The sequence below is a fragment of the Marmota monax genome, unplaced genomic scaffold (genome assembly GCF_021218885.2).
Source record: "Marmota monax isolate L192 unplaced genomic scaffold, Marmota_monax_Labrador192_F-V1.1 WCK01_AAM20220418_F8-fsc00064, whole genome shotgun sequence".
In the NCBI taxonomy this organism is placed as follows: Eukaryota; Metazoa; Chordata; class Mammalia; order Rodentia; family Sciuridae; genus Marmota; species Marmota monax.
Window position 1 is genome coordinate 1,871,327 of NW_026694542.1, and position 19,816 is coordinate 1,891,142.

A 19,816-nucleotide genomic window follows, 5' to 3' on the forward strand; every position below is an offset into this window, starting at 1 on the left:
TTCGAAATAAAAAAAGCCTTTTTTCATTTCTTCCACCTTCAATACTTTATATGTCTCCCTTTCCTTTTCTCCTCTTCCCTCCTGATATCTTCTTGCAAGCTTTTTTCATGGGCTTCTTTGCAGCCCCTAGGATCTGGGGTTTGCGGATTACCTTTATTCAATGCTTTTCCCTGGTGACATCCCAAGGTAGGTGTTCATTTGTAGTTAAATCATCTGAATTCTAATACCCACTTTTACTGTGAAACCATGTTCTTTCCTAACATCCTCCATTGGTTGGAAAGGCCATGGTCAGGAAGGATAAATTGTGCATCTTGGGTAAAAAATGTTATAAGTAACTGTTTACATGTAATGAGATTTAAAGCAAAGTTCAATGAAGCAGGAGTTTGAGAAGTGAAATCACATGGAAAGCCAGGCTTCAATGTTTCTATGCTTCATGATGACAAAGTAGTGGCCTTGAGATTTAAGGTATATTCTTGATTTTAATACCTCAAAATCAAGCCAAGCCACCCCCAACTCCTACTCTTCTCCTGGGTCATTCATTCCTATGATTTGGAGCAGCATCCCCTGCTCCTCCTCCTTCTGCCCCTGCAAATCTAGTTTGCTTCCTTCAGTTTTCTGAATTTCCTCTTCTAAAATTCCTAGTGCTCCAATTGGCAACAACTTTTTGAGACATTCTGCCCCTTTGGCCTCTTGGTTGTTTTTGCAACCTTCTCTCCCCTTTGTCTTTGTTGCATCCTCTCTTTTGCTTCTCCTGCCTTTTCCAGACTTCCTCTTTCTGGCCTTCTTTTTCTCCTTTCCCTTTGATGTGATGTTCCTTGTCACCCCGCCCCCCCCCCCCCATTCCATGTACTTGTCCCTAGTGTTGACCTTATTTTTTTTTTTTGTCTCTATGAGACTTGAAGCTGTGATTCTAGGTCTAGCCTCTCTCTTGAGCTCTAACTTTCTTCTGTAAATCTCCACTTGAGTGTCTCACACTCCATTTAGTGTTCTCTAAGTACTTCTCTTTGCAAAAAGAGGGTTTTCTCAGTGGTAGCTAGTGGCAGTTCCATTTTAATTACCCAACCAGTTGATAACTATGTAGTTTCTACTTCTAAAATATGTGCTATAAGTTCTCCTCTTCCTGTCCCACGATACTAACCCTAGAACAGGACTTTATGATTGCAAGCATTAACTTTGCTTTCTGAAAAAAAATTTTTTTTGGGGGGGTACTGGGATTGACACTTAACCACTGTACTATATCCATAGCCCTTCAACTTTGCTTTCTAATTGATTTTTCAGCTTGTCTCTTAATCTTTACATATAATCAATCATCTGAATGTACCATGAATTATAATTTAAAAATATAGATCTAACACTGGCCTAACATCTTTTCATAGTGTATAGTTGCTTTGTGAATTAAACAAAATCTTAGCAAGGCATGCAAGGACCTTTATATCTGATTTCAGTCTTACATTATTATTCTAATCTGCCATTTGCCAGAAGAAAGTCTTTGTTCTGGAAGTTTCCATCACCAGATTATTTCATGTATTTTTCTGCCCTAGTGTATTTTTACTCATCTTCCAACCTTCATTTGGTGAAGTTCTAGTAATCTTTTAAGACCTAGTAAAATTAACTCTAAATTGCTCAGTAGTATTTAATTAAATATACCTGATTTGTGTCCTAAAGTCTTTACTTATATAAAAATAAGATTTACTACCCTGTATTATGTTTTATGGGATGTGTCTTTTTCTCTTGTTAGATTGTGAGAAACTTGAACAGGAGAAGTATCATTCATTTTTTTTCCCTCTCCAGTTCTTTAATACATTTGATCGTATGTTTATATGTACACACATATGCCTTCAGAGTAGACAACAGTACTTTCTCTAACATGTATATACTTTTCTTTCTTGTGATTTTTCTTTTCTAGTTTCCTGACTTTGAAGCTTTCAGGTGTGGTAGAAAGTGTAGTTAGAATCAAATGATTATGATTTTATGGTAACTCTCAAATGAGGCCTATATCTCCTGAAAAGTACATATTCTAAAACATATTTATTATATATGTTAGATAAATCATACATGTGTCTATTTTTCAAAATGTTTTATTCTGATTATGAGCTATTAGCTCTTGAAAAAAGCATCTTGGGTAAAAAATGTCATAAGTAACTGTTTACATGTAATGAGATTCAAAGCAAAGTTCAACGAAGCAGGAGTTTGAGAAGCTGAAATCACATGGAAAGCCAGGCTTCATTGTTTCTAGACTTTGAAATCAAACTGGAGAGGGTTTGTCATCAGAGAATAATGTTGTATCTAATTCTAGCTAAAGAAGAAAAGTGATGATTGAGGGAGTTTATATAAACAAAACAAAAATGAGAAGCAGTTGTGCAAGGACATCTAGAAAGGGCAAAGAATACAGGAAAATTCTAGAAGCAAAAATGTCCTTTGGTTACCATTGAGATGTACATAATTGATTGCTATGGTGGAGCTCCAGACCCAGGGTTTCAAGTCAAGGGTTTCAAGTCCAGACTAAGAATTAAGGATGACTTCCCAAAGGAAGAGCAGTGGGAGGGTTAGTGGGAGCAATGCCAGATTAGATAGCAAGTCATTAATAGGAAGTTGCTCAAAGATACAATGTTTAAACTTTCTGAATAGTACTCAGTTCATTTTTAAATAAAACCTTTTCATGTTTTACTGAAATGTTTTTCAAAGAATGTTTCAGCTGGAAAAAGAGGGCCTGGCTTCTTGGAAAAAAAAAAAGAACTGAAGCAGTTTTGTAAGGAGGCGTGTTTCTGCTTTGGCGTTAATAAGGGGTTTTAAACAGTTAAGTCTAATTAGATCTTGTAACACATCTAAGTTTTGAAGGAGAAGGGGTTAGAGAAAGAAGATTCAGACTGGAGGAAAGAAATTCTCCTTGCTGGAATGGAGAATGTATTCTGGGACAACAAACAGACTTCCCTCTATGTACTTCCTTAGGGTGATAGACTCCTTTCAGCACAAAGCCACATGGAAACTAAAGGGATAGTTTAAAGAATAAGAAGGGACACACAATAAGTAGGACTTCCTTTGAGAGCAACAGGGAATTTTAAGAAGGCAACTTTGCATGTTCTCTCTGGCAAGTTGTGTGTAGGTAGTTTAAAGACTTCATGTAAAACCCTGAGAAAATCACTTACTTTTACATCCCTGAAGAGCTGGAGCCATGTATGTGAACTTTTAAACTATTTAAGACTTACAATTTTAAGATATAGATCACAGAAACTGTTTCTATTCAGGTTTGCAAAATAGAAGTAGGGTTTCTAAGCCTCGGGCCAGCTTTTTGAGGGGCAAAGACTATGCAAAAGCAAGAGCATAAAGAAATAATACTGTGTAAATGTTGAATTGATTTCTCTTCAATTGATTACAAAAAATACAAAATCTAATTTGTGTAGATTCTCTCTAAAGTCTCAAATGCTTCAAAGCCCAGGGTGGTTTTATCTTGTTCATATATTATGAGGCGTGTATCAGAAAAGCAATATTCTTTCCTCTTCCCCAGGCCTCACCCTCACTCTACTTGACCTCAAGGCACTTGACTTCAAACCCATTGCTTATTGCTGTTCTCCCTCTTCCTCTACTTTCTTCTTCCAAAGCTTCTATCCTTGCATTTACATGGGCCTGGCTAAAATTTCCTCCCTAACTGTAGTTTCCCTGACTTGCCAATTTTCCCATAGTAATTTTTATGTTTCTTACATTGCACTTGCTTCATTGTAAGAGATCTGTCTCCCCTGTAGTTTATAAGCTCTTTGAGCGCAGGGACCACATCCAAAGCTCCCATCTTAGACCCTACAGCAGGGTAGGAGGCTCTGTATTATCAGATGAATTAAATGCTTGATTCTTGATCTTGGAATGCTCAAAGTTTAAGATAGACAGAAATTTGATATTGGTACATTAAGAATAAGAAAACTGGGTCAGAATAGAGAGAAACACAGTTAAAAAGAGGATGGCAGTTGCTTGAGTTACTCAGTTAGGGGCTGAAATAGGGATTAATTCCTGGCATCCACTTTTCAGCATCCCAGACTCTTTATTTGTCCATACTGCCTCTCAGAAACCAAAAAAAAAAAAAAAAAAAAGTGCATTTCCTATTTCCTATCAGCTCTTCGATGGAACCAAAACAGCATTCTTACTGGTCACACTCACCCTGGCGCCTTAGCTAATGAATGGAATTTGGCTAGACTGCCCAGCCCAGCACTACAGTATTATGAAATCTTCTTCTGATCCATCTAAATGTGCAGTTTCTAACCTTTCAGGCCAACCATAGCACAAGAGGAAGAGAGGGAGGGAAGGATGTGCCCAGAAACCCAGACAGAGATCAAATACCGTCATTTCTAGAGATGAGAAGAGGTGTCTCAATACAGCATGAACCCACTCAACACTTGTGGGTTTTAAATTGGGAACTGACGTGAAAACTCTGGAGCTGGGAATTCTGTTTAGCTCTGGCAAAAAACGAGGTTGCAGCTGCTTGCATTTTTTATTTTAAATTCCCTTGGTAGTCCTAGGAGCAGGGGCATGCGTTACTTTCAAACAAGAATCTTTATTGTTTGCATAGCACACAGCCATCCAGTTAATTAGAAAAACATTTTTTTCCCAAATTAAATTTCCCTACAAAAACAATGATTTAAATGAAGGGCCAAAGGCTTTTTTTTTTTTCTTTTGACACTAGGAAAGCCTTCTTGCACCTACTACTTCTGGGAGATTAAAAACAAAGTTGGAATTGGAAGGCAATATTTACTTATTGATTATCAGATTTTGCCATCCACAAAAATGAATTGATCCTATCTGTGACTATTATACACTCTCTGGGCTTTGCTTGTCCTGTGAAAGCTGCACAGATACCGTTAGGGAGCAGAGATGTCTAAAAGTTCAGGCTTTTGAAAAAAAGTCACAAAAGGCCACAAAAAAGGTTTGCTCCATAGTCTGAACCATTTTGCTTCTTAATTTCCTTCCCAATAATTATTATATAATGGCTCTTACTAAATTTATTCTTTTTCTTGATCCCTTTGGATTTCTAAATGAAAGGTGTTATTATTTTTATTGTTCTTTCTATACGAATAGTTCTCTATTTCCATGCCTGGCATGAAATTTTTGCTAAATGAATACCAGTTGCCCAGAAGCCCAGCTGCAGCAGCCTAAGTTCTCCAGTGACATTTGTGGAGTTTCACCTCTCAGGTACTTTGGAAACTCAATCAGGAGTATCTGCAAGTAGAACTTCCTTCACTGATTTCTGTGGTTTTGGGTTTTTGTTTGACTTTTCAGTGCTGGGGATCAAACCCACTGGGCCCTTGAGGATGCTAGGCAAGAGCTCTACTACTGTATATCCCAATCCTGATTTCTATAGCTCTGGGATGAGAAAGTTTAAATAAAGTGCACTAGTGGAAATACTGAAAGCATAAATAATCCTCAAACCACAGGTCACATAGAAATCATTTTTTTTTCCTTTACCTTAGATTTTTATTAAAAAAAACCCCAAACTTTCCTTAGTGTTATTATTTTTTTTATAATATTGAACTAAGAATCAGGAAGATCTCAGACTGATCACAAAGTTCAGAGTACAAAATTCCCATATCATGTCACTTCTAAGATTATGTGTTGTGATAGTGAATTTTTAGAAGCAGCACAAACAGGAGGTGGGGGAAGGCAGAACTTGCCCCAGATCTACCCTTACATGGGATCCATGGATCAGGGTGCTGCAGTTGAGCCACATGTCATTAAAATTTCAGAAATTTTGTCAACTCAGCCATCACAGAAAGTTAAATTATATAAACATGAAGTTAAATAAATTATATAAAAGCAGAAACTTAAAACTCATTGTTCCTGATTTTACTGCACTTTACTATTATTTATGCCTTTGAGGTGATTGACATCATGGTATCTGCATGGTGGAAACAGCATACACTGTGTACTACCACACTCCCTTCTCAGTCTCTGTGTTCAGGGTTATTAAACTGGGGTCTTAAAATTTGCCATGTGGGAATATTTACAACACAGAAACCAGCCAATAGTATAAACCACTTTTGATTTATTATTTCATGAACTATCTATGCTGAGTATCAGCAAATGACAGTTCCATGAGTCAAATCTGGTCCAAAGCTGTTTTTTTATGCCTCAGAAGCTAAGGATTGTTCTGTTTTGCATCTTTCAAAGATTATTGTAAAATCAAAACAAAACACAATACACACAAAGAATATGTGACAGGTAGCTTATGTGGCCCTTTACAAGAGAAAATTGGTAACCACTGGTCTAGACTTAAGACAGTGATGAAGAAAATATTAATAATACAGATTAAAGTTAAAAATTTCTATAATATTATAACAGATTAAAGTTAAAAATTGTGCAAAAAATTGAGGAAATATTCTTCCAATATTCAAAAACTATAATTTGATTCAACAAAGTGCCTATGTCACCGATAAATGAGTAAAGTTCCAACATAGGTCTTTGTTGTTTCATTTTATTTTATTTCCTCTAAGTAATAAAAATATCAACCAACATTTACATGGAAATTACACTTGTTCATTCATTGTAGCTGTAAGTTGGCTACAGATTCAATAAATTCAGCAATAAAAGCATATTAGGAGAATCAATAGGTTATAAGTACTCTGTAGCAAAGAGTATATTTTACTGATTTACAGATAATAATAAAACATTTGTATATTTATAGTGGACTTAGATTCATGTGTGATTATGTGTTTATAAATATATTCCCCCCACCCCAGAGCTGGTTAAGCATTTAGTGTCTCATCACTGGATAAATGCTAGGTGATTGCTCAGGCAAACTCTGGAAGGGGAATATATACTGACCTGTAAGTTATAGTATCTGAAGGGTGTAGATTCTCAGGCATAATTTAAGTAACATTTTACAAGCAAGAGTCAAGAACAAGGTACTTAAATTCTTTTAAGAGTCAGGAGTGACACAGTGAGTGTTATCTAGGGTGGAAGGCTGGTTACCAATCAGTCCACTGCTCAGGCCTCTACTCAGCAGGAAGGGGCCCAGGCTCCCTTTACCAATTCTTCCTGCCTAAGATAGGGCCAGTCCAGAAACTGGTTTAGGAAGCAGCCTGCAAGCATCTGTGAACCTGACTGAGCAATCAGGAGGGCAGAGGTGGGGACTGAGAGATGAACCTGAAGGTTGACTGCATGCATGGCAGGGCATGCCAGATAGCTCTCCTGATGGCATGGAAGAACCTAAACAGGACTATCTGGGCTTCCCTGTAATTATTTTATTATGTATAGCAATAATTTATTATTATACATTGTTATAATATTTTATTTCATGATTATCTGGGCTTCGTGAATAGGCAGTTTGAGGACACTGTGATCTGAAAATAGGCACATAGTTCACTAATTAAGATAGACTCCTCCATGTTTTCTTTTTCCTTGGTACACTGCCATGACCTTGAATTGTAAGATGTCTGGCTAGATTGTCACTTGTTTAGTTTTTTTTTTTTTTTTTTTGAGAAACTCTTTGGATAATTTTTGCTCATGAAAGAAGGATAAGCTTTTTAATGACTATAATAGATACAGCTGAGCAATAAGAGGGACTCAAAACCTAGTGACAATTACAGAGCTGCAGGCTAGGATGCTGCCCTACCCCTCCTCCCCAGAGAAGAAGCAGCAGTGTCGGGGGCAAGAGCTCTTGTCCTGGAATAGATTTCTGGGATTACTGTATTTTTTTTCTACAATAGGGTGATACTCTTGCTGTCCAAGGGAGAGAGCTCTGGCAAGCTAGTTTACACTTCCAAAGGATACAAAGCAAGGGGAGCATGTGAGTAGTAGTTTGATTTATACACACAAGGTCCAAGACATATGCCCAGTTTACAGCTTCCAAAATCTGTTGGGCACTCATGGAATAAAGTCAACCAGCCACAGGGGCAAAAGCAAAAACATCCCAGGCAGCCTTCTAAAGGAAGGCACTCTATCTGGCTTTTCTTTTATTTCCCTATTACACCCATTTAAAAGATCCTAATCAAACTCAGTGGATCCATGCAATAATGTCTTGGACATCTGCTCCAGTTTCTTCCGTAGAAGTATGGAACCCAGGGCTCAGGTAGACTGGGTTTGACTTGTGTGTAGACTTTGGTAGATGGGAGACAATCTTCCTCATTCCTTTTTGTTCCCTGTGAGGTACAAGGTAAAGACTCTGTTGGGCATTTAACTTAATCTTCCTTTCACAGGATTTTCTATGTTTAACCTGTGCCCAGGGATGGAAAACCAATACTTTGTGAAAATCTACCAGTATCTTTTACAGATAATTTCACCATTTGTTTCTCACAATAAATAATTTCATCATCTATTCTTATAATTCCTACAAGACAGGTTAAGTCATTCATTCAGTATTTCTACCCATTAACCCAAGTGCCAAAACTGGGAATTGAAGGTGAGGTGTGCTTGAATCCGACTCCACTATCACTTCTTACTAAGACTGGGATGAAGGCTAGGATGCTTCTTCATCCTTGAGCTTCAATTTCATCACACTTAATTGTTTTCTTTCTCTGGTTTTTAGATCCTCAGACATGTTGGGCACTTTCCTCTCTTGGGAAATTCATGTGTGTTGTTCATCTTACTGGAAATTCTCTTTCTCCTCCCTACTCACTTTCATTAATTATTTCTACTTTTCCCCTCAGCCGTCAATGTAAATGTCATTTCCACACAGATGTCTTCTTCTGACCTCCAAAACATTAGGTCCCGTTATCTCTCTTAAAGCACCAAAGATTGCGCCTTTGTATTAGAATTAGAGATAATTCTAATTCTATCTAGATATAATAGAATTAGAGATAACTGCACAAGTCTCTAATTTCCAAAGTACAGAAATTAGAAACTTGTGCAATTATCTCTAATTCTATAGGACAGTGACTTTGTAAGGACAGTGAACACATCTATCCCCAGCAATTAGCACATGCCACAGCTTATAATAGGCCAATAAATACTTATCAAGCTTATTTTTTATCATTGCCATGAAATTTTATTTTATTTAAAATTTTTTATTGTATATATTTAAGGTATACACATGACATTTTAATATACCAGGAAAATGATTACTACAGTCAAGCCAATTGACACATCCATCATCTCAAATAGCTATCCTTCTTGTGTGTGTAAAGAACACCTAAAATCTACTATCTTACTAAATTACCAGTATATTATACCATAATGTTAACTACAGTCCTCATGCTATACATTTGACCTCTGGTCTTATTCACCCCACATAACAGCAGCATTGTATCCTTTGACCTATACCTCCCAGTCTCCCACCTCTCCTGCTGCCTCTGGTAGCCACCATTTGATTCCCCTTTTCTATGCTGCTTACTTGGTTTTTAGGTTTCATGTATAAGAGAGTCATGTGATATTTTTATTTCTGTACCTGATTTATTTCACTTAGCAAAATAGCCTCTAAATTCATTCATGTTGTCACAAATGATGATGTTAGATTACTGATTAGCAAGGTTGCAGGGCTGTGAGGAGGCAAAGGACATGGTCCCTGGCCACAAAGAGCTCATGGTTCAATATTATAACACATTTTTACAAACCAAGACAGGAAGTTTAGAGATATCAAGCCCATCTAGACCCAAGTTTTGTTTCCCTGTCTCTTCTCCTTTGCCTGAATCATGTCCTTTGTCAAAAACCTGCTTGAATGAAAGGCTTACCTTCCATCAATTTAGGGAATCTTCTCTGACCTTCCAGAGTAATTTCAGCATCATTCTTTCTGGCATTTGTGCTCTATACTTCATAGTATGATTTATGCATATGTATTTTCAACTTAACCTTCACAATATATTTCAAATTGGTCTCCATACAATTTTTTTTTTTAACTCTACTGCCATCACCACCCACTCAAGCCACCATCTTTTCACATCTGTACTCCTACAGTGGACCTAGTCTCTTCCTCCAGTCCATTTAAGCCAGAATGATTTCTTCAAAGTATAAATCATCACAATACTTTTCTACACAGAAACCTCGTAATGGTTCCCTGGTGCACTTGGAATAAAATTCAAACTTCTTAATGTAGACTATGGCAGGGGCTTTCAAATTGAGATTTGCTAAGCTGAGAATGGTTTTTATGTTGAAAACAAAATCAAAATATTTCATAACATGAAAAATTAATGACATTTAAATTTCAGAGTCCCTAAATAAAAATTTTTTAGACTACAACCCTGCTCATTTGTTTATATACTGTGTTGATGGCAGAATTGAAGAATTGTAATAGAGATTGTGTAAGTTTCAGAAGCTGAAATATTTACATTCTGACCTTTTTCAAAAACAGTTTGCCACCCTTAAGCCTACATGGAGTCATGATCTGGCTCTCACCTTCTTCTATATACCCCTTTTCTTTCTTTCTTTCTTTTTTTTTGGTACTGGAGGTTAAACTCAGGGATGTTTTACCACTGAGCCATATACCCAGCCCTTTAAATTTTTTAAAAAAAATTTTTTTAGATATACATGACAGCAGAGTGTATTTCAACATATTATACACACACATAGTATAACGTATACTAATTAGGATATCATTCTTATGGTTGTACGTGATGTGAAGTTTCACTGTTCGTGTATTCATATATGGATATGGGAAAATTATAGAGTCATTCCACTGTCTTTCCTATCCTACTTTTCTCCCTTCCCTTCATTCCCCTTTGTCTAATCCACTGAGCTTCTTCTATTCTTCCTCCCCCTCACCTTTACTGTGTGTTAGCATCTGCATATCAAAGAGAACATTTGACTTTTGGTTTTTGGGGATTGGCTTCTTTCACTTAGCTTGAGGGTCTCCAGATCCATCCATTTTTGGCAAGCCATAAAGTCATTCTTTTTTATGGCTAAGTAATATTCTGTTGTGTGTATATATACCACTTTTTAAAATACGTTCATCTGTTCAAGAGCACCTAGGTATTGTGAATTGAGCTGGTATAAACATTGATATGATTGTGTCTCTGTAGTATGTTGATTTTAAGTCGTTTGGGACTTAAATCCACTAAGGAGTAAAATAACTGGATAAAATGGTGGTTCCATTCCAAGTTTTCTGAGGAATCTCCATATTGCTTTCCAGGGTGGTTGCACCAATTTGCAATGTATGAATATATCTTTTCCCACACATCCTTTACAACATTTATTGTTACTTGTATTCTTCATAATTGCCATTCTGACTAGAGTGAGATGAAATCTCAGTGTAGTTTTTTTTGTGTATGTGTGTTTGTGTGGTGTTGGGGATTGTGCATGCAAGGCAAGCACTTTACCAACTGAGCTATAACTCCAGCCCTCAGTAGTTTTCATTTGCATTTCTCTTATCCAAAAGCACTGTATAGATTTAATGCACTTGCAATTAAAATTCCAATGACATTCTTCATAGAAATATAAAAAGCCATCATAAAACTCATTTGAAAAAATAAGAGGTCCAGAATAGCCAAAGCAATCCTAATCGAGAAAAATGAAGCAGGAGGCATCAAAATACCAGACCTTAAATTATACTACAGAGCTATAGTAACAATAAAAGGCATGGTATTGGCACCAAAAGAGACATGAAGTTCAATGGAACAGAATAGAAGGCCATATAAATACAGTTATCTCATACATACAAAGGCACTATAAACATACAATGGAGAAAAGTTAGCCTCTTCAAAAAAATGGTGCTGAGAAAACAGGATATCCATAAGCAGAATGAAATTTAACCCCTATCTCTCACCCTGCACAAAACTCAACTCAAGTGGAACAAGGACCTAGGTATTAGAACAGAGACCCTGTGCCTACTAGAAGAAAATGTAAGCCCAGCACCATATCATGTTGGCATAGGAACTGACTTCCTCAACGAGACTCCTAAAGTGCAAGAAGTAAAATCAAGAATCAGTAAATGGGATGGTGTCAAACTAAAAAGCTTCTTCACAGCAAAGGAAACAATCAAGAACAAGAAGAAAGAGCATCAAGAATGGGAGAAAATTTTTGCCACCTGAACCTCAGATAGAACATTAATCTCCAGATATATAAAGAAATCAAAAAACTTCACACTAGAAACAACAACAACAACAACCACCACCACCACCCAATCCATAAATAGGCAAAGGAACTGAACAGGCACTTCACAGAATAAATATGAATGGTCAACAAATATATGAAAAAATGTTCAACATCCCTTTTTAAAATGTTGAGACAGGATCTTGCTAAGGCTGGCCTTGAACTTGTGCTGTTCCTGCCTCAGCTTCCTAAGCCTGGAATAATAGGTGTATGTTACCACATGTGGCCTTCTTCTCTTTGCATTCTATCTCTTTTGCTTCCTCTGAAGTTTCTGTTTCTCACACTTACCACACTATTTCTACAAAGCTCCTTCCTGCCTCTCACTCTAGCATGTTATTTTATTTTTAACATTTCTCATTATTGTCTTATTTGTTAGTTTGTTTACGTAAGAAAATGTGTGTTTGATGGGATTTTCACCCCTGCTGTGTCCCTAAGGCCTAGAAGAGGAGCTGCACATTGTAGGCATTCAGAAATTTTGTTCGAAATGAGCATTTCATGTAAGTTCTTCAGGGCAGACACCGTGTCTGTCTCACTCTTGTATTTATCACGGTAGTCAACATAGTGCTACTTACAGTTCCAAAAAATAGCTGTTGAATGAAAAAGTGCCAGTTACTTCCCCATCTTCTTGTTGCCAGCTGAACCCCTAAAACAAAAAGGTGTATAGCATCTTTTCTGCCTAATCTGTACTCCATTGTTTGGGAGCACATTTTAAAGAGAGGCCATGAATTCCAGCTCAGTCCTCAGAACAGTGGCTGTGGGAACATACGTGTCCCAGTGAAGGATATTTCTAGATGCAGAGTGAGGCCAGGTGTTTTGTGATAATGGAAAAACCCATGAACAAAGGGTGGGGCTGGCAGTTATTCTTAATAAAATTGCTCCAATTATTTTTTAAAAGGTTATAGATTACTCTTTAAAATACAGCATGTGTGTAATGTCAGAATAAAAAAGGTAAAAAGAAAATCATGAGTTAAAATATATAAGGGTTCACAAAAAACTACAGTTATCTTTGGAGGATGCTGGGAGACATCTATGATATTGATTGGGCATTGTGCTTTACTTGTAAGTATTTCACTTGATTCTTTATGGTAGGTAGTATTTTTCTCATTTTATAGATGAAGATGATGAGACTCAAAACTTTTAAATAACTAGCTTTAGTTCACAGAACCCCTCAACATAGAATCTGGATTTGAACCCCTCTCTGCGTTATCATACTTATAACTCCATATGAAGAGAAAGTGATAAAAGGATCAACAGCTTTTTTGAGGTCTTTGGGCCAGAGAAAGATCCAGCTATGAACAGCTTACAAAAAGTATTTGCAATACCAGACTTCTGCTCTGTGAACCTAAGGCAGGGCTGCTATGCTAGTTGGCGTCTCTATCCCCTCCCCCTAAGGGCCAGGCTGTCTCCAATACTGTGATTTCCCTGTTATGGTTTCAACAGGGAGGGAGAGAGCGTGGGGGGCATCGACCACTGAGTAGAACAGGGAAATGTACTAATGTGGGAGGTTGTGAGTCTCATGATGATGTTCTATATTTTCATGACAGCTTCATGTGATGATGGTGGCCAAGATAAGTACTAATTAAAAAAAAAGCAGCATTGTAAACAGTCACAGAAAACTGTTAGAAATTGCTAACCCATAACTGGAGCCTGGTTCATGTTATGTAACCTTCCTGATACCAAGTCTTCCTCCTCCTCTGCCCTTCGGTAGCCTGCTTTGAGCACTCCCAGCTCTGAATGAGGCCCAAATCTTCTTTTCCACCTGTTTCTCTTTCCTCTGGAGACAAGTAAGCTGAGGTAGGTGATTGAATGGGGGAACAAGGAACAAGCCAACTCCAATATGGGAGATTTTACCCAGACCTAGAGGAATTTGAAGGAGAGTATAAATAAGTAGGAAGAAAGGAAGGGAGGGAGGGAGCCAGACCACCTTGGGAGCAGCCAGTCACTGTCCTCTTCCCTCTGTCTCATTAAGGGGAATGTGCTGTTCCTGGCTCTTTTCTCCTGTATTTGTTTTCACATTCTACTGTAAATTACTCAACAAGGTGCCTTATTTATCCTGAAAAATTCAATCTTTAGGTTTTCCCATCAAGTCAGGAAGATGCCTTTCATAGCTTCCTAGGGAGATGAGGGCCTTATTTTCTCCTCTGAGGCTCAGCCTGTGCTACTTGTGGATAGTCGGACTGACTGACATCAAGGCACAAATCTAAGTAGATTCACAAAGGGGATCCTTTTCTTGGGGATTCCAAATAGGCTTTAGGGGATCAAAGAAAACCTTCAGGTTGTAAGCATCATGTGTTTTTTTTTTGTTTGTTTGATTTTTTTTTTTGAGGAGTTGAACATCACAATGTACAATGTATATCCTAGCAAGGGCTATCTGAAGGCACTAATTACTTTCTTGGGCTAGTGTTACAGTTATAGCTATTATGTTTGTTGACTTTTGTTTGTGCATTTCTGCTTATCTATGATATCTATAAATTTTCAACATTCACTAAACATATTTGAACCAGTAGTTTGGACCTCTACTGTATAATGTTGAGTATTTTCAAGCTCATCTGTTTAACTGGCAGATTGACCTTTGCATGGCTTTTATCTTGGGCCATGACAACAACTGGCACATGGTAGTTGCTTGATAAAGATGTTTTAAATGAATGCAGATAATAATTCAATTAATAAAAGAGACTTTGTCACACTCAAAACTGATAAAGAAGAATAGCACTGCTATTTTGCAAACATTCAAAGGAGGTTACCACTGAGAAGAGGATGGAGGAAAGATTTTAAAGTCTTTTATTTACTCTACCATAAGCAAGGTGAGGCAAGAAAGTCCTTGGTAATAACTGCATCTTGGGGGAGTAAAAGACTTGACCCATAGATAGTGGGAAAGAGAATTATGTGAACTTATTGGAAGGAAATACATATAATAGGTTTTGAATAAATAAAGACAATTGGTTTCATTGAATTTTCTATCTATCTGTCCAATACCCAATGCCAAGCTAATTGCTGGCACATTTGGTTTATGAAATCAAATCCAACTTTAAATCTAGTGCTGAATGGCTGATTGATTTGTCAGATTTTGACTGACACTTCACTAGGGACCAGATACTGAAAAGTTCTGGGGGTGTAAATATGATTAAAGCCTGATTTTTACACTCATGAAAATTGCAACCCAGTAGAAGAGAGAGAAAAGTCAATGCAGGATTAAAATATAACATGATAAGTGTTATGAAAGGGACAGGCTCAGGATGGGGCCAATCTGGGGATGGTGTTTAAGGATCCTGTTGGACACACTGGCTTCTAGCAGAACCCTGAAGGATGTGCAGGTCAGCCACGGGAAGAGAGTGGCAGAAGGTGCTCCAGGAAGAGGTTGCTGTGTGTGCAAAGGTATTCAGTGCTGCTAATAGCTCTTGTTTTTTTTTTTTTCAAGAATAAGTTGTTGAACTTCAGTATTCACTATGCCTATGAGAGCTTGTGATGCCAGATATTTGGGTGACCTCAGTCTACACTGATAAATGGGGGATAGGGGTCTGGAAACTGCAAGGCAAAGCATGGGACACAGAAGAAGAGATGAGGTGAAATGGGAATGTGACTTTAACCTGGGATGAGATGGGACAGCAGCCTGGAGTCTTGCTAAGATGGGCCACATTATTTGAAGGTACATAAAGTAATTGTAAAATCTGGATATTATATGAGTAGATATGGATTTTAGGAGGATCACTTCTATAGCTTATGGGAGAAAAATTGGAGAGAGGCAAAGCTACACAGGTGGGGAGACCAGAAAGAAATTGGTGCTTTTATCCCAGTGAGGTATGAAGAGAATTTGGGTCAGCATCAGCTCCACCTTTGTGAGGAGTGAACTGTCTGACTTCCTTGAACATCCAATTTGGTTTTTCCTAATCCTTAGGCATTTGTGAGCCAACTTTTTATGTAAACCCAAATATTTGGCATCACAAGCTCTCATAGGCATAGTGAATACTGAAGTTCAACAACTTACTTAAAAAAAAAAAAAAACAAGAGCTATTAGCAGCACTGTATACTTAAAAATGTCCAAATTAAATATATCGTGGTCATATCAAAAACCATGATCTCTCTCCAGGTGTATGTAACTGGCTCAGCTTTACTCAAAGTTCAATTGCAAACAGTAATAAAAACATTGACATCTCGTTGCTCATTTAATATTTACGTAGCTGTCGCCATCTCAATTTTACACATTCAAAACCTCAAAGTTGGTTGGATTTGAGGTGAGCTGAATCCCCTTTGACAGTAGAATTTGGGGGGCATGCTTTCATTCTTAAATAACTTTGAAAACAACACTCAGATAGTGGCAGGAGATCAAAGAAATGCTCTGTTACCACTGGGGCTGCTGAAACTGTTACTTCCCCCACAAAAGTTTTCCCTTTGCAGAGAAGAAACTAGATCAGCCTTATTAAGGATGGGAAAAAAACGCCTTTAGGCAAAGGCAGACCCAAGCCCAGTCAGAAGTTCGTTAGTTCCATGGCTTCTTGCTGGAAATCCGAGAGAGAGAGAGAGAGAGAGAGAGAGAGAGAGAGAGAGAGAGAGAGAGAGATAGATACAGGGGAAACATAAAAGTGAGAAAGGTGAGACTGGGGCTGATAACCATCTACTTTTCTTTATTACTGGAGTAGTGTCTTACAATTGTGCAAATTATTTGGTCTGTAATATCTTCATCCCCATTTTTCTTTTTGGTTTTCACAACAATCCTATTATGCATTTTTGTCGATGTAGAGCAAGGTCACAGGCCTCACCAGACTGAGTGCATTGTTCATGTCTACTGGGAATAAATGGGAGGGTCAGGGTTCCACATCTGGTACCTGTAACCCACACAGTTTCATGAAACTCCTACACATATCCAAAGATAAGAAAACTGTCACTATAAAGAAACCATGGAGGTTTTAAATTTTGATTTGGGGAAAGTCTGAGGGAAGTTAGTTCTATGGACCAGCTTAGTCCTACAATGATGGGAAGAGCTTTATGCCTTACAACCCTCAAGGGGTTCACCCTTTGGTGTACCTATCTACTTCCTGGAAGGGCCCTGGGGAAATTCGTAGTATCCAGATTTAGAAGGGTTGCAATTCCAGTTCTTTCAAGTGCAAAGTTCTGGGACTGAGTTCTTCTTATGCTCAGGTTCTCTACCTTCAGTAACAGTAATTATCTGTGGGTTCTGAACCAGTGGATTCAAACAACTGAGAATCAAAAATGTATTTTTTTTTTTTAAAAAGCACCTGTACTGTGTTGAGAGCCACAGCCAAAGGGGCCCCAGCAAACTTCCAGCTGCCAGCAAACTTCCAGCTGCCGGCTGATGATTGGCTCACAGCGGCCCCAGCAACATCTAGCTGATTGGCTCCTCTCTGGTGATGCTCATTGGGCTGTTTCCCTGCCCTTTCAGACTACGGAGCTGCTCATTGGGGGACTTTTTTGGCTCCGCCCACGTGACCCAGCCAATCGGCCTCAAGAGCAGGAGGATTGTGGGAGGTGGAGAGAAGCTGGTGTGAGAGAGAGAGGCTTGTGGAAAGCCGGTGGTGGCAGTTGAGGCTCTGAGGGTTTTTCCTGAGAGGCTGTTTTGTTTGGCGTGTGTGGTTCTAAAAATAAAGTTAGTTTCTTTTGACAAGTGGCTCCTGATTGTGCCCAGCCAGACTGCGGCATTTGGTGGCTCGCACGGGGAGCGACTGAGGGTAAGTGAACTGCTCGCCCCTGAGGGCAGGGCGAGAGGATGGGTAGCCATTTTAAGATTCTTCTTTTGTTATTTTGTTTCACTTTTGTTTTAAGTTGCCTGTCCCTGGAGATGTGTAAGATGGAAGAAAAACCGCTCACATCTGAGGAACAGATAGGGAGAAAGGTCGGATGGACATTTCAGGAGGCTATTATAATGATTTTGTGTTGTTCCAATTTTGTTTCACTCTGTTTCAGTTTTGTTAGGCGTTATCTTGTTGGGTTGTATTATAGTAGAAATACGGGATCAGAAATTAGTAAAAAACAAACTGAAAGAGTGTTAAGTAAATTGTTAGAGGAAGGAGGCATCTCAGTAAAATCAAGAACAATCAGGGCATACGTTGATACAATACAAAAATGTAGCCCATGGCTTTTTAAGGAGGAGTTGTTAAATATATCACAATGGAACCATCATGGTGAAGATTTAAAAAGAATAGAAAAGAAAAGCCCAGGGACTCTGCCAGTTGGCACATTGCCATTGTGGACGTTCATATCTTGTTTGCTTAGTCCAAAGCCTTCAGTTCAGACAATGGTAGAGGAAGGAGAAGACATAATGATTCAAGTAAAAGAGAAGGTCTCTCAAGTTAGTCAGACAGAGGAAAAGATTCAAGTAAAAGAGAAGGCCTCTCAAGCTAGTCAGACAGAGAAAGAAAGTGTAAAACAGAAAAAGCCATCAGGGGGAAAGTTACAACAGGAGACTGCTACTAACACCTTTCTATCACCAGAGGGTGTAAGTGTCCAACCAACAGCACCACCTCTACAGGAGACTGCTACTAACACCTTTCTATCACCAGAGGACGTAAGTGTCCAACTAACAAGGCCACCTCCATATGCTGGGAGGTCCCCAACCCCCGCAGTTGATAGTTGGGATCCTGAGACAAGATCTCAAATATTAACATGCCCTGTATTTGAGGCAGGAGGGCAGCGATTTTACCAAGTTTTAAATTTCAAAACAGTGAAGCAGCTAAAAGAGGCTGTAACAACCTATGGTCCTCAAGCACCCTTCACTGTAAGCATGGTCGAATCCATTAACAACTTGAACATGACGCCAGCAGATTGGGCTAATATGTGTAAAGCTGTGCCAGATGGAGGACAATACCTGTTATGGAAGGTTGCCAATGAGGAATTTTGCAAGGAGACGGCTAGGCGAAATGCAGCAGCTGGTTATCCTCAGAGAAATCTAGATATGTTGTTAGGAAAGGGACCTTATGAGGATCAGCAGCAACAAATTGCATATGATCCTGGTGTATATGCACAAATTGCTGCAGATGCAATTAAGGCATGGAAGACTTTACAAGGACATGGAGGTTTACAAGGTCAATTATCTAAGGTAATACAAGGAGCTAATGAACCTTATGCTGAATTTGTAGATAGGCTTATTCAAACAGCTACCAGAGTTTTTGGGAATACAGAACAAGCAATGCCATTACTAAAACACCTGGCTTATGAGCAAGCGAATCGTTGGTGCAGAGATATCATTAGACCATGGAAACATGAAGATTTAAACACATATATTAAATTATGTAGAGACATTAATGAACAAGAGCAAGTTGTGGCAGCTGCAGTAAAACAGGCTTTAGATGCCAGAGACATTAATGAACAAGGGCAAATTGTGGCAGCTTCAGTAAAACAGGCTTTAGATGCCAGGCCAAGAACATGCTACAATTGTGAACAAACAGGACATTTTAAAAGGAATTGCCCCATTGGAGGAGGGTTTAACAAAACTAGGTATCAAAGGAGTAGAATACCAGGTATTTGCCCACGATGCCGTAGAGGGAGACATTGGGCTAATGAATGCCGTTCTCAAACCACCATAGAGGGTACTCCATTATCAAAAAACGAACAAGGACCAGATGTTTATCCATGATATCGTGGAGAAAGGCATCGGGCTCCATTGCCAAAAAATGGACAGGGCGGCCCAATGCTCCGGGGCCCAAAACCACAAATATACGGAGCACTGGAGGAACCCAGCAACCCCATCAGGGTAGTGCCCAGGACACATTGTCCATCAGATCCCTCATCAGACAAACCAGAGGGAGTGCAGGGTTGGACATCTGCGCCTCTGCCAGAGCAGTACTAACTCCAGAGATGGGAG

The 19,816-nt window shown here is 38.6% G+C and overlaps 1 protein-coding gene across 2 annotated transcripts in view; it reads right to left on the reverse strand.

The window, feature by feature from the left end:
- The window catches only part of Ankfn1 (ankyrin repeat and fibronectin type III domain containing 1), a 347,331-nt gene that overhangs the window by 70,356 nt on the left and 257,159 nt on the right, over positions 1–19,816 (reverse strand). The window lies entirely within an intron of this gene.